The sequence below is a fragment of the Panthera leo genome, chromosome A3 (genome assembly GCF_018350215.1).
Source record: "Panthera leo isolate Ple1 chromosome A3, P.leo_Ple1_pat1.1, whole genome shotgun sequence".
Taxonomy (NCBI): domain Eukaryota; kingdom Metazoa; phylum Chordata; class Mammalia; order Carnivora; family Felidae; genus Panthera; species Panthera leo.
In genome coordinates, this window is record NC_056681.1 from 96,171,223 (window position 1) to 96,185,197 (window position 13,975).

At 36.7% G+C, this 13,975-nt stretch overlaps 1 long non-coding RNA gene across 1 annotated transcript; it reads right to left on the reverse strand.

The window, feature by feature from the left end:
- Nucleotides 1–5,170: 5,170 nt before the first annotated feature.
- Nucleotides 5,171–13,709, reverse strand: LOC122215078. The gene is made up of 4 exons (XR_006200224.1): nt 13,610–13,709; nt 10,466–10,572; nt 5,684–5,811; nt 5,171–5,339 (listed from the first exon to the last, which is right to left on the reverse strand). It is a non-coding gene; the product is annotated as an uncharacterized LOC122215078 (long non-coding RNA).
- Between the last annotated feature and the right edge of the window lie 266 nt (nt 13,710–13,975).

A 13,975-nucleotide genomic window follows, 5' to 3' on the forward strand; every position in this document is an offset into this window, starting at 1 on the left:
ATGTTTTCCATATTGGTTATAGAAATATGCACATTTTTTAGCAGTATATTAAAATTCTTATAGGTCCATATTCTTTTTTGTCTTGTTCCTTACCTATTTTTCCCAGTCTTATTGAAACATAAAATTGATACATAACATTGCATTCATTAGTTTAAGGTATACAACATAATGATTTGATATAGGTATATATTGTGAAATTACTAACACAGTAAATTCAGTTAACATCTACACTTAATGTAGTTACATTTCTTCCCCTTGTGGTGACAACTTTTAAGATCTACTATCTTAACAGCTTTCAAATATATGAAAAAGTACTGTTGCCTACAGTCACCATGCTGTACCTTATATTACTAAGACTTACTTATAACTGGAAATTTGTACATTTTGACTCTTTCCTTCCAACTCCCCAATTCCCAATTCTGGCAACCGTCAAACTGTTCTCTGCTTCTATGTGTTAGATTTTTTGAGATTCCAAACCTAAGTGAGATCATGTATCTTTCACTGTCTGACTTATTCACTTACATAATTCCCTCATTCCATACATGTCACAAATAGCAGGATCTCCCTTTTTCTGGCAGAATAATATTCCATAGTATATTTATACCACATTTTCTTTATCCATTAATCCATTGATGGGCATGTAAGTTGTTTCCATTCTTTGTGTGCTTTAAATAATGCTTCAATGAACATGAGGAAGCAGATACTTCTTTAAGATAATGATTTCAGGGGCGCCTGGGTGGCTCAGTCGGTTAAGTGTCCGACTTCGGCTCAGGTCATGATCTCACGGTCCGTGAGTTCGAGCCCCGCGTCAGGCTCTGTGCTGACCGCTCAGAGCCTGGAGCCTGTTTCGGATTCTGTGTCTCCCTCTCTCTCTGCCCCTCTCCTGTTCATGCTCTGTCTCTCTCTGCCTCAAAAATAAACAAACGTTAAAAAAATTTTAAAAAAAGATAATGATTTCATTTCCTTCAAATATATACACAGAAGTGGGACTGCTGGATCATATAGGTAGTTTTTATATTTTCTAACATAAAAACTTCTTAATTTTTTGAGAAACCTCTGAACTGTTTTTCATAGTGACTGAACCAATTTACATTCCCACCACCAGTGTACAATTATAGTTCCCTTTTCTCCACATCTTTGCCAATACCTGTTATTTGGTTTAGCCCAACTAATTAGGAGCTCACAAGAGATGAAGAATCAAATGCTTCTTTCCTATGGGTTATTTTCTCAGTAGATCTTCTTCACATTTATCCCCCCTGTTACCATTATATGCATCATGTTTCTTTTGGTCTGCTTGTCTATTCCTATTCCACCATGTTATTTTTTCTTGACTTAAATGAAGACTGTGATAGAGAACTCTCATCTGACATGACTCTCTTTCCTTTCATGTTTCTCTACCAATTTCTAACAGATCACATCAAATCTTTTTTTGTATTGTATTGCAATAGACTTGTAGAATATAGTTGTAGAACAAATAAATAAATATTTTCCCTTTGAAAATTAAGAAGGGAATGGGACTCAGCAACATCAGAGTATTTCCCATAGTATCTAGCAAAGTGTTTACACATTGTCAGTACTTAATTAAAGCTTTATTGTTACAGAAAGAGATAATGCCAGTGAATGCATTAACAAATACATAACATAAAAGCCTTTTAAATAGAAGCTTCTTAAACAGAAACTTCTTGTGGGTGAGGGCTTTCTACTGTTGTTTTTTCTCCCTGTGCATGTAATAGTACAACTAATCTGGAAGATATTTGATTAAAGCTAATGATTTCATTTGGGGTTCACAAGATATGTTTTTGCTGCAGGTAGCAGAATACTGGTCTAAAAGTGTTTTTTTAAAAATAAGAGTTAATAATCTTGCATAATGACATTTCTGGAAGTAGATGGTTTTAGATTTGCTTGATTGAACAGATCAGCAAATGCTAAGGTGCATAAGGATCACCTGTCATTTTTATTTTTATGTTGGTTCTTTTCTTATAGACACATCACACCTATAAGATCTCCAAGTTTGTATCCTCATAACAGCAATGCCCAAAAGTAATAAGAAAAAGAAGGGTTTCTCCTCATGTCATCTCTTTGATCATGCAGTAAATCATGCCTATAAGCTCCCATCTACCTCCTTTCCATGTTTAATGGCTACATGAAGACTCCTATCATTCATTAGCCATGACTAGTTATGATTTATCATCAGGCAGAATCCACTGTACCTGAGCATAATGCTGAAGGGATAGTGGAATAAAACCAAGTTCCTTTTACCAGTGAAAGAGGATGAAATTTCTTCCTGATAGAAAGTCAACAATTTCTGTCACATGAAGTTTCATGTTTTCAAGTCAATAATAGGGGCGACACAGCACACATACTGAAAAGAGTGGTTATTTAATTTTTTTCTTAAAACAGTTTGTCTATAGAACTTTTTAAAAGAAATGGTTGATAATTACATACGAATATCTTTAAATCTTGATAAAATAAAGTGATTTTTTAAAGGCATTTGCTCCTGATTAGTACTAACAGTTTGTTTTTATCCCCCAGTTATCTTGTCAGCATAAGATTGTGCTATTTCTTAATCACTTGATATAAATTTTAGAGAAAAAAACCCACTACCACAGAAAAGTGATGGATTCCCCTAGAACAACCTACAATTCAGGAATCCCAATAAGTAAATACACACACACACACACATTCACACAAAACATTAGTGAGATTTAATTTTCCACAGATAAAGCAGAATTTATATTTCCAAAATATTATTTTTCCACCAAAACTAATACATAATTTATAGTTTATTATAATGATGTTATGCAAATATCTCCTAGGATTTCTATTGAGAGATTGTCTTTCGATTCTATGTCACCTTTTTTTTTTCTCTCTTGATTTTTCTTTTCTTTTTTTCTTTTCTTTTTTTGTGGGAGGAGAGGAAAGAGAGTCCTTGGAACTATGGTTTAATTGATTATCATTATCAAAAATAATTTCTATACCCAGGAGGTTTTTACGGACTAATCTTGTTACAAAGATTTGGGAGTCAAAAATATGGTTTGATTAAAAAAACAGGACCTCTGTCTTTGTTTTCTAAACTACTCCAAATACAGTCTTATAAGTAATTCCAGTAAACTTTCAAGCAATAGTATCATTGCTATAACAGATACATAAGTTTAAATAGTATAAATTAAAAATATTTATTAAGATCTATTTGTTTTGTTCTCATTGTTATTTTTTAATCTGTCTAGTTTCTTTTATTCATCTAGCAATGTATATGTATTTTAAATATCTTATTTCCTGGAATCAATATTCAATAATTTGAATTAGACGTTGATAAGTGATCCTCAAGTGTCTACTCGTCTTTTACATGACTATCATTTTCCCTGATAATTGGAATCAATCCAGTATTGTCTTTCTGATGAGCTTGGCAATCCTAGGATATGAAATATGTGATGGAAAATTTCTCTGAATATCCTTGCTGGCTTCATAAAATAGGCATCTTGGGAAATGCTGAGCTTGTGAAACAGGTAACTAAAGTAGGAAATGGATAAGATTTCTAACTTAAATTGGCCATTATATGAAATGAACAAACTTGCTTCCATTTCCTGAATAAGGAATGATTTCTTCCCTTCTGTGAATTGGATGGCGATCGATATGGCGGGTGGTAGGGAGAAACTAATAGTAATCCTTTGCCTATGAAAAGCAGCACTTCTAAGAATTGGCATGAGATGTTGCAGCTGTGGAGTTGGGGAAAGATCTAAGTTACTTTGTCACAGTATTGAAAATTCACCTCCACAGGATTAAGCTTACATGCCCTTATTTCTAGGAGGTAACTTGTATATGTGAGGTGAGGTCTACATTGTATAAACCAAAATGGAAAAAAACAGTTAAATAGAGAATTAGGACACAGTAATCAGTTATATGGATTTTCTGTTTCCTACCTGCATAGTGCATGGTGGCAAAGTACTTAACACACATGCAGACACACACATGTAAACACACACACACACACACACACACACACACAGACAAATGCATACTTGTTTTCTAGTTTGGAGTTCCCCACATGATTTCCCTGGCTGAGGTGAATTCATTTCCTTTCTTTTTCTTTGGGTCATACCATTCCTTTTGTTGTTTTAATAATGTTTCCTATGAACCCTGTATTTGTCTCCTTGTACTTCTGCCATTAACTACTATTGAAATTTTAATTGCATCTTGTTTTATGTAATTTGCTACTTTGCTTATAAAGATTATGCTTCTCATCTGTTTCATACTAGAAGCTCACTGGGGACATGGAATACATTTTTAATTTCTCTGAATTTTCCACACTTTGGCACACAGGGGGCATTCGAGAATAATTGTGTGTTGAGTGTGTTGTGTGTGCTCAGGGCTGAGCACATTGAAAATGTGTAAATGATTATATACTGACTGATCTATTATCATCATAGACTAACCATTTTTCCCGAGAATGACCAAAAATGTATATTAAAAAGTATATACAGTTATGTACACAGTGGAAATGAAGGCACGATTTAAGAGTCTGGTTATTAAAGTTGGTTTAAAGCTTTATGTCATATATATTCAATATTTCCCTCGTAAAGTCTTCAAATTACTTCAAAAGTACAAAGAAAAGTGAGTTTTATTATATCTCACTAAACAAAAAGTTCTTCGTTCTCTCTCTCTTTTTCAACATGTGTACCACACAGACAACTCATTCACGTTTCTTGGCATTTTTAACCATTTTGCATTTAAAATAGTTAACACATGCCTAGGAGAATAGAAATAGAATTATCATTGGCCATTTTAAACCATTTAGAAATGTTTGTGCTTATCTACAATGTTTAGTAATTCTGTGTTCATATTAAGCCTCAAACTCTGAATATGAATAATAATGGATTTTTTCTTCATAAGGAACAAATGAGATCATATGGTTGTATCTAGTCTGTGAATTTTATGTATTCACTTACAGATTCATTCACATGTTCAACAGATATTGACAGTGCCTACTACGTGTGGGTGGTATTCTAGACAATGGAAACAAGAAAGTTAACACTGATCAAGCAGACAATGTCCCTCCTCCCTTAAAGCTTCAATGTACTAGAGAGACAAAAAATAAATAAGTAAATATACAAAGCAAAAAATGTCAAATAGTGTAAATGCTAAGAATTACATTCAATTGGGGGTTGTTCGGACTATAAGTACTACAATGAGTCAGTATTATAAGGATCCTAAGGCAGGAAACAGCCAGGGATGTTATCTGAGGAGGAAGAAAACTATATGCTGGCACTTGGGAAGTGGAGAGTGGTTCTTGATGGAATCAAAGTGGTAGGCAGGAATCAGGTCATGTGAGGCCCTACAGGCTGAAATAAAGAGTTTGCATGTTATTTAAAATAAAAAAGAAAGCACTACAGTTTCCAATAGGGAAGGAACATGATCAGATTTACATTTTCCCAAAGATGACTCGGGCTGCTATGTGGAAAATACATTGCAAAAGAATAAGAGGAGAGTCAGGGCAACTGGTTAGAAGTTCCTGCAGAACTTCAGTCAAGAGATGATCTGGAATAGTCTAGCAAGTTGGAAGCAGAATTGGTGAGAAGCAGACAGATTCAGAATATATTTCAGGTACCAATTCTAAAGTGAGCAAGAGGGTTGAATGTAAATATGGCATGAATATACAGTTTGTATCATGCGTTTTGTTAATTACCTCATCACCATTGGAGGATAACACCAGAATGACTATGGCTTATCATACAGCAGCTTAGCAGAGCAGTAGAAACAGATGGTCTGAATATTAGAGAAGTTGTTTAACCTTCTGTGTTTCAGTGTTCTTATCTATGAAATGGGAAATAATAATATTATATAACACAAAGAGTTGGTGACAGAATTAATACATGCAAAGTACAAACAACAGCGTCCGGTATTAGTAATGCTACATAATATAATAAAAATAATGGTTATTTTTGAATGTCCACTATGCAACATCAGTATGACTTAATGGAAAGAAGATGGCTTGGGAACCTATCCTTAAACTCCTGCTCCATAATGCATCATTTCTTCTTGGCCTTCAACATGTCACTAAACCTATCTGAACCTCAGTTTCCCCACCTATAAAGTGGAGATATTCAATGCCACATCATAAGACTGATAAAGGATTAAATGGGATATTTGTAAATCATTCAAATCTGTGATCGCCAAGAAACTTAAATATTAGTTACTGTGGAAAGTCAACTGTTTCCAATTCTTTATTCCTTCTCCTCTATAAAATTTAAGACGTTGATCTTAGCCATATGAATTTCTTAGCCAAATAGATGTTGCCAACAAGATTCAAGGACAGTATTTATATGTGCAGATTTTGGCTTGTCTTCTTGTGCTTTTGCAACGTGTTGTGAGAATATGGCCCAGGTAGTTGCTGGCCCAAGGAGAATAAGAAAACAAATGGAACAGATCTGAAGCCAGTATGACACCTGGAGCCAAGCTCAGGGAATCCACAGCTAACCCAAAGAACTATGAGTAAGCAAAAAGAAACATTTATTGTTGTAAGATACTTGGATTTTGAAGATAATTGTTATGCAGTTTCACTGCAGTAAAAGTTGACTAATACATTACCTTTTCCCTTTCTTTGTTTTAAATCATGATAATTCCCAATACTTTAAATTATATCCCAAACTTAATTGTTTGACGTAAAGAATTCTCAAGTATAGTTCTCTAAGACTTTGAACTGTAGTTCATATTTATTATCAATAAACTAGGATTGTTCACAGTAATCATGTGATTGGCATTGTAGATTCTCTTGGAAGAAAAAAGGTAAATATGTGAAACTTGATAAAACCAGGATCTCTCACTGAGAACATACTATGAGTCTTCCTGAAGTCCTATGTCCCAGGCATGCTTATGAGCTCTGAGATGGAGGGACTGGAGTAGGCAGGCAAGATTTCCTAAATGATGTTGGTATTGAGTTGGACATGAAGGACAGGTGTATTTCAACAGTGCCACCTGAATTCTGAAGCATTTTGGCCCTACAAATACTGGCTATGAAAAACATAGGAGTCATTAGTCAGTCCCTGACTTTTGTTTTTTCTGAGGCATAAGGAAAGGCAGTCCTCTCTCCCAGCTCCAGGGTCAGAGCCTCCTGACTGTGTATTTATCTACCTGCCTAATGGTACCTGATTTCCTCAGAGGCTATTGGCAAGACAACATTTTGGTTTGATCAAATTCATCTTCTGACTATTGTTTTTGTCTTTAATAAGCCAAAGTGACACTTTACATTGAAAGTTAAAAGGAGAAGAGATAGGGGAAGTCCATTGATTTACTGTTTTATTAGAGGAAACAAAGATGTGCTGTGGCCTCACATGTAAAATCACCCATCTTTCACCTCTGAAGGTTTCAGATTTGAACTAGGTGTATTATTTATCCTAACTCTGTCAGGTGCTGTAATCACAGATACAGAGCATCCAGGGGGAGAGGGAGGCAATTGCTGGAAGAGGAATTTTGAGTAGATGCTATCAAGGTATCATCTTTCCCAATGTGTTAACTATACACCTCAACAGTGAAGGAAAAAGGAAGGAATAGAGAACGAAGAAAGGAAGAGTGGGGGAAAGGAGGAAAGAAGAAAGTGGAATAGGTATCTGTTAAGCAAGTAGTATAAACCAAGCACAGATTAGATACTTCATGATATATGAGGTATATATAGTTATATACTTGGTTAATTGTTCATGTTGTCCCCCAAAGCTATACATTAATAGATCCATTTTACAGATGATGAGTTTAAATAAATTGCTTAATATCCTGCAGCTAATAAGAACCTGTATTTAAATGTGAATGGAATAATTTAATTATATAATGATATCAAGAATAATCATCTCATTTAAACTTTATAACAACTGTCTGAACATATTTTATTATTGTTCAGTTTTAGAGAAAACAGGCTAATGAATGTTTAACAACATGCGAAAAGTCATACAGCTTTGGCAGAGCTCAGCTCACACTTGAAGTTACCTAACTACAAAGCTCCTGCTTTTCTTCTTCTAATTAATGAGTATAGTTATTCATTAATGAGATTTAATGAGATGATAAGAACAAAATTCACTTGTTTTCCAAATATGTTTGAAAGAGAAGGGCAGTTGGTGATTACGACAGACCTTGAGTAGTGCAGTTTCTGTGCTGCTTCATGCATTTTGCCTAATTTAAATAATTTCCAAGTCCTTTTTCTTCCAGTTGTTACAAAGTAAAATCTCTCTTTCCCACCTCTCAACTCACCACTAATTGCATTTCTCCTATTTAGCAGATATGCACTTCTGTCAACTAAACCGGTTTCCCCCTTCTGCTAAAGAAGCCAAGGATTCAGCAGCAATTAGGAATAATTGTTGTGATTTCTCCACCTACCTAACTCTGGCTTCCAACAGAGCAGCACATCCCATTAGCCTTTGAAGACAAGAATGTTGAAAGAAAAATGTATCTTTTGAAAACCAAACACCATTGAATTTAGCATCCAGTAATCTTTATTAAGTCCTTCTCTGGGCAAAACAAAATAGATGATGTGTGAAAACACAGAAAAAGTGGAATACAAGGTTGTTTTCTTTAGACAAGTGTCAAACATTAGAAGAATTAGGTGGAGGAGGGCAAGGTAGCAACTATAAATTATAAACTGAGACGTGAGCCCATAGTATTCTTCAGGTTTTACCCAACTTAAAATTCCAAGATTGGGTCATTCCTTTGAGTTATCAATTCATGAAGAATCCCTGTTAAAATGAAAATTCTCTTTGAAGTGATGAAATGTACAGCTGTGTATGTGTGTATAAGTATGTGACGGCGGGGGGGGGGATGGGTAGCTGTATGTATTTGTGGTAGAGAAAGTGTTGACATCTCCCCAACACTAATCCTATTGAGACATTTAATGCCTTTACAACCTTAATGCCTGGCTATTTGGAATGCAGAGAGTAGGCCTTGGGGAGATAACTTAAACTGAGATGTTTTTAAGTTCCAGGCAACCTGTGTGTCTGGACGGCTTTCACCTAAGTTTTTTTCTTACCTGTGCTCCCCACTTGTAGAGAATTTCACTAGTTGGCTTGGGATGTGTCTAAATTTGTTTGTATCTATTTGCGGTGGACTTATAATGTAGTACAAAGTAGAAAAAATTTTTAAAAAGTCACTCAAAAACCCAGATTTGCAAGAACTGGTCTGGAACATATGAAAAAAAAATCGTTTGGAAATAAAAACAAACACTTCACTTACTCTATCAAAACATTATTCTGATGCTGTTTAAGTAGTCATCCATAAACAAACACATGTACAATTTGCTTACCAAGCTTTTATTTCAGCCCATTTTTAGCTATACATATAGACCTTGGCATTTAATCATAAGGCAAAATGAACAGTTATCCCAGTGGCTAGCAAGAGGTCTTCTCATTCTAAAATATTCCCTACCCTCCCTTCTTACAGCCCCACTATTCAAGACACCAGATCATTAGAAAATATAAGGATCTTGTCTCCTGGTAAAATATGTCATTGTTACAGCCCTGTCCAGTTGGAATGTGATCATAGATTAGTTTAACCTGATCATGAAATTAGGGAGCTCAATTCATCGCCCTGACCAAATAAAAATAGGATGGGAGGTAAGAGTCATGGTCAGAGAGCTGCTAGGACTTTGAACCTTGGCTTATTGAGAAAAACAACAACAACAAAAGAAACACACTTAGAGGTGGTAGTGGGTATGGCTCAAAACCACAACCCTTATGAAGAGTCAGATCCAAGGGGTCTGCATTGTCAACGTTTATGCAGATACCAAACAAGTGGGTTGCTGCCTTTTTGATATCAATTTCAAGTATCAGAAATTCCACTCTCTCCCCACTCCTTGTATCTTTCCTTAATAACATACATAATATGAATTTTTGAAATATTGGCACAATTCCCCTGTAGGAGTAAAGTTACTCCATATTAAATCCTCTCAAACTTCAGCTGTGAATTTCAAGTTCAGCATTCAGGGAGTTGGTTTCTCATCTCACCGTCTTTGCTGTTTTTTCACTTCAATCATAACTTCAAGTTCGACTTCATTTTCTCTTCTCCCTAGCACTAACCTTATCAGTTATCTTCATGTAAAGCCTTCCACTACCTCATGCTAATCATGTGGACATTTTATTTGGAAGTATGTGGACCTGCTTGAATCTCTTCTGCACATCCAGATACTAGACATGAGGACAGGTGGTTCTAGGAGCAGTCTCCTGCAGCCAGAGGTGGGGGCAGGGTACTGCTCATGTGAGATCAGGAAGACCTTGCTGTGTTCACTCTGCCTTGGGCTGTTCTGTTGGATTATTCTCCAGCAGTGAAATTTATTAAATACTGTTGTTTGCAACCTGATATTTGGGGGTGCTGTACTGAGAGAGAGAGAGAGAGAGAGAGAGAGAGAGAGAGAGAGGAATAGAATCAAACTGAGTTTTCATTGACGTACGCTTCATTTTTCCCTTGCAATTACTTCAAAAACAAGTCTTACCAATGGATCCCCAAGTACTTCCTAGGAGAACATTGCAACACAGAAAATAAGTGCAGATATTCTGTGTACAGGTGAAGAATCAACTTCCCAAGGCAGTCTCTCTTGCCCTAATTAAGAGAAAATGTTAGAACCAAGCAGAAAAACATACACTTTCACAGCTGGATCTGACTTCAGTGATCAAAGATTTCCTCTTGGGGAGGAACCCTAATCATTTCTAAGCCAATGGCTATCGGCTGGTAAAACTAAAGCATAGTGAATTTTCAGGCAGAATATCTTGAATGGGGTAAACAGAAGCTGATACCAAGATAAAAGAGGAAAAGAGGCAGTGTGCTCAAGGAGTGTACTGTGGTACAGCATGCAATAATAAAAGGACAACTGGAAGATGACTTCAGAGACCAGAGGGCCAACCCTGGTTCCCTTCTGTATCATTAGGGAATCACAATTAGAGGGACTAGTGTTTACCTGGTGTGTCTGATAAATATCTAGTGTATATGATACCTAAGGTATTATATACTATTTGTCAAACCTTCCCCATGGGGTGGTTCTAAATCTCATAAATTTGCTTTCAAAGGCAGCAGATTTTTATTAAATTCCTGATTATTAATGTTCTTACTAGATAGGGCTTAAACCAAGGTTTAACACTGCTCTTGGAAAATATTCTAAACATACTATGGTGGCTATTCTCCACGTGGCTCACTGCTTCAATACAGGCTCACCCTGCTGTATTCCTTGGGAGGCTTGGATTGCCTCACCCTTATCTTCTGGGTTGAATTCAAGACTGCATCAATGGGAGGTACTCTCAGTAGATTGTAAGCCAGGGTGAAAGAGTCTGAAGTACTTATTTTCCTCACTCATTTCCTGCCTCAGCACTGTGGTTCTGCCAATAGCTGGTTCTGATGCCTGACAGAAGACCTTTCCCTGGATTTGAACTCTCATCAGACAGGGACGAGGTTTCCCACACCTCTGTCACATCCCTTTCATTAAGCTACCCTTGTTTCACCCTTTTGAGTGTGAATTTTGTTCCTTCTAGAACTATGACATTTTTTGTTCCCATTGGGATTGTAAGAGCTGGTGGTTACATGGGGATCCCAGAGAAGCCAAGGCAGAAAAAAACTGTTGGCCTTTGTATAGGCTATGTACACATTAATCCTCATTGTGTGCCCCCTACATTCCTCCTTCAGCTTTACATGAAATCCTCAACATAGATATGTTGTCTTTGCCTTAACTTTCAGGGCATCTGCCAAACTACAACTTGGAAAAATGCAGCAAATTAAGCATTTGGCTTGGCTTAATGTGTCAAAGTAGCTTCTGTAAATCATGAGGAAGCAGGGATTATTCATTAATTTATTCATCCATTTGACTGTTCATAAATTCATTCAATGAGTATATGTCTTTGTGCCAGTCTCATGACCGGTGGTAAACAAAAGGTACACTCCACTGGTACAGCAAAGAGAGTCTAATGGAAGTTATCATTACCTCTAAGCCTAAAGGTGCAAGGAAAGGGTGCCCAGGGAGTATTGGTGCTATGGAATCAGTCTATCAGGAAGGAGTTATTGTTGTAAAAGAATATAGACATTGCCATATGAACAGTACCCAGGTAGAGACAGCAAGGCAAGCTGCTTCTTCCTTTGTCTTTCCTCTCTCAAATTTCCAGAGAGTGACTGCTGTGAATCCAGCCCAATATAAATCCACAAGGCAAGGTAGTCTAGGTGAGTCAGTTTATAGGGGGTAGTCCCTTGAAGGACAAAACTGGGGAAGGAGGATAGCTCTGTTTGTGTGACAAATGGAAAATCACTTATATAGACTATAAATGATGTAGAAGGTGAATATATAAGTCCTGACGAAGAAGATAGTGATTCTTGCTCACAAGAAGCTCAAAATATAAAGGTACAGATTCCAGAGCAAGACCAATAGTAGTATTTAATGATGTTGACTCCGCCAGTCAAAATCATCTCCTTGGGAAAGTGTGATTCTTTTATGTACCAATAAATTATTGCTTAGACTCAATAAAAAGTCTAAACTATTTTGCAACTAGTTGCTACTGATAGCCAAACAGTTTCTTCCACTTTAGTCTGGAGAGGTAAGAAGTTATGTTGGAATATTAAATAGGCCATTTCAGTTACATCAGCATATGTATCCCTTGTCAGCGGAGATAGGCTTCCTGTCACTTCCTTGAAATTATATTGTATGAGGAATTTAGAAACTGGAGGTCTCCCCATTGGACGCTCTACCACTGGTCAGACTGGCTAACAGTTGCATTTATAAAAGACATTTTCACTGGAGGTATTCATGACCACCCTCAGGCCAATGATTCACTCAGAGGACTCCGAAGTTATTCTCACCACTATGGCTTATTATAGCAAAAAAATACAGAGTAAACTCAACAAAGGGAAAAAACCACATGGGGTAAAGTCTGGAAGAAAACAGTATCAAGTCTCCAATAGTCCCTTCTCACTAGTGTCAAAAAAATGTACTTAATTTTTTTACATGAGACAACACATGGGAAGGGTTGCCAACATGGGACACTTTTCTGAGCCTGGTTGTCCAGGATTTTTATTGGGTATTGGTCACATAAGCATACCGCCACCTATGTGACTGACCTCAGTCATTCAAGCTCCAGACCCTTAGTGGGAAAGCAGCTGTTCAGCATACATCACAGTTAGAATCAACTATCTGGACAAACTGGGCACTATGGTTCAAGGTCTCAGGCATGCAAAAGGCACTCTTATCAGATAGAACATTTTAAGAGCTCAGTTCTCAGGATCCCACTAAAGGCCAGTCATGAAAACAAGCCTTTCTTTGAAAAGGTTTGAGCAACCCAAACCTGCTGAGTTAATCCTTTTTTTCACCCACTTGTAAAAGTGCTATATTAAATTTTCTTGTTCCTCTCTCAATGTGAGCAGCATTTCTGGAAAAATAAAATAAAGAGCCCATGTCCATACTTTCTCTGATTTGAAGCTAGCCACCAGCAAAATTGTCAGACTAATCATACTGACTCTTATGTCCCCATTTGCTTCTTTGTATCTATTTTCTCCACCTTTAGGGTTTACTCAGTCTCTTTTTGCAAGCTCTCACCATCCCCGTGCTTTCTCTTCTTCCCTCATCAAACCCCATTTTTAGAAAGGCTTGGAGATTGCCACTTACTGCTTACAGTGAGCCTCAGTTTCTGCTTCTCTCAGAGAGAGTTTACAACTCAATGTCCAGCTTTTTCCGTCAAATGAAAAGATGTGGCCCCTGAGGAATGGAGAAGGAACCCTCCAGGAAATGATTACATTGTGATGTCATTAAACCCAGCCCTAGGCATTAGCTCTTTGACATTTCACTTTTAGAACCTTATTTTACACTATCCAGACATTGTAATTTTGACTCCTAAATACCTGATCATTAGTTATCAGTTCACTGCTATTCACATGATAATTATACCTCACTAAACAGTCCACAATGATATCCCTCATCTATTTATTGGAGGCCACATATTCAGCTGTCATTCTCTGTTAGAAAATACCGTTT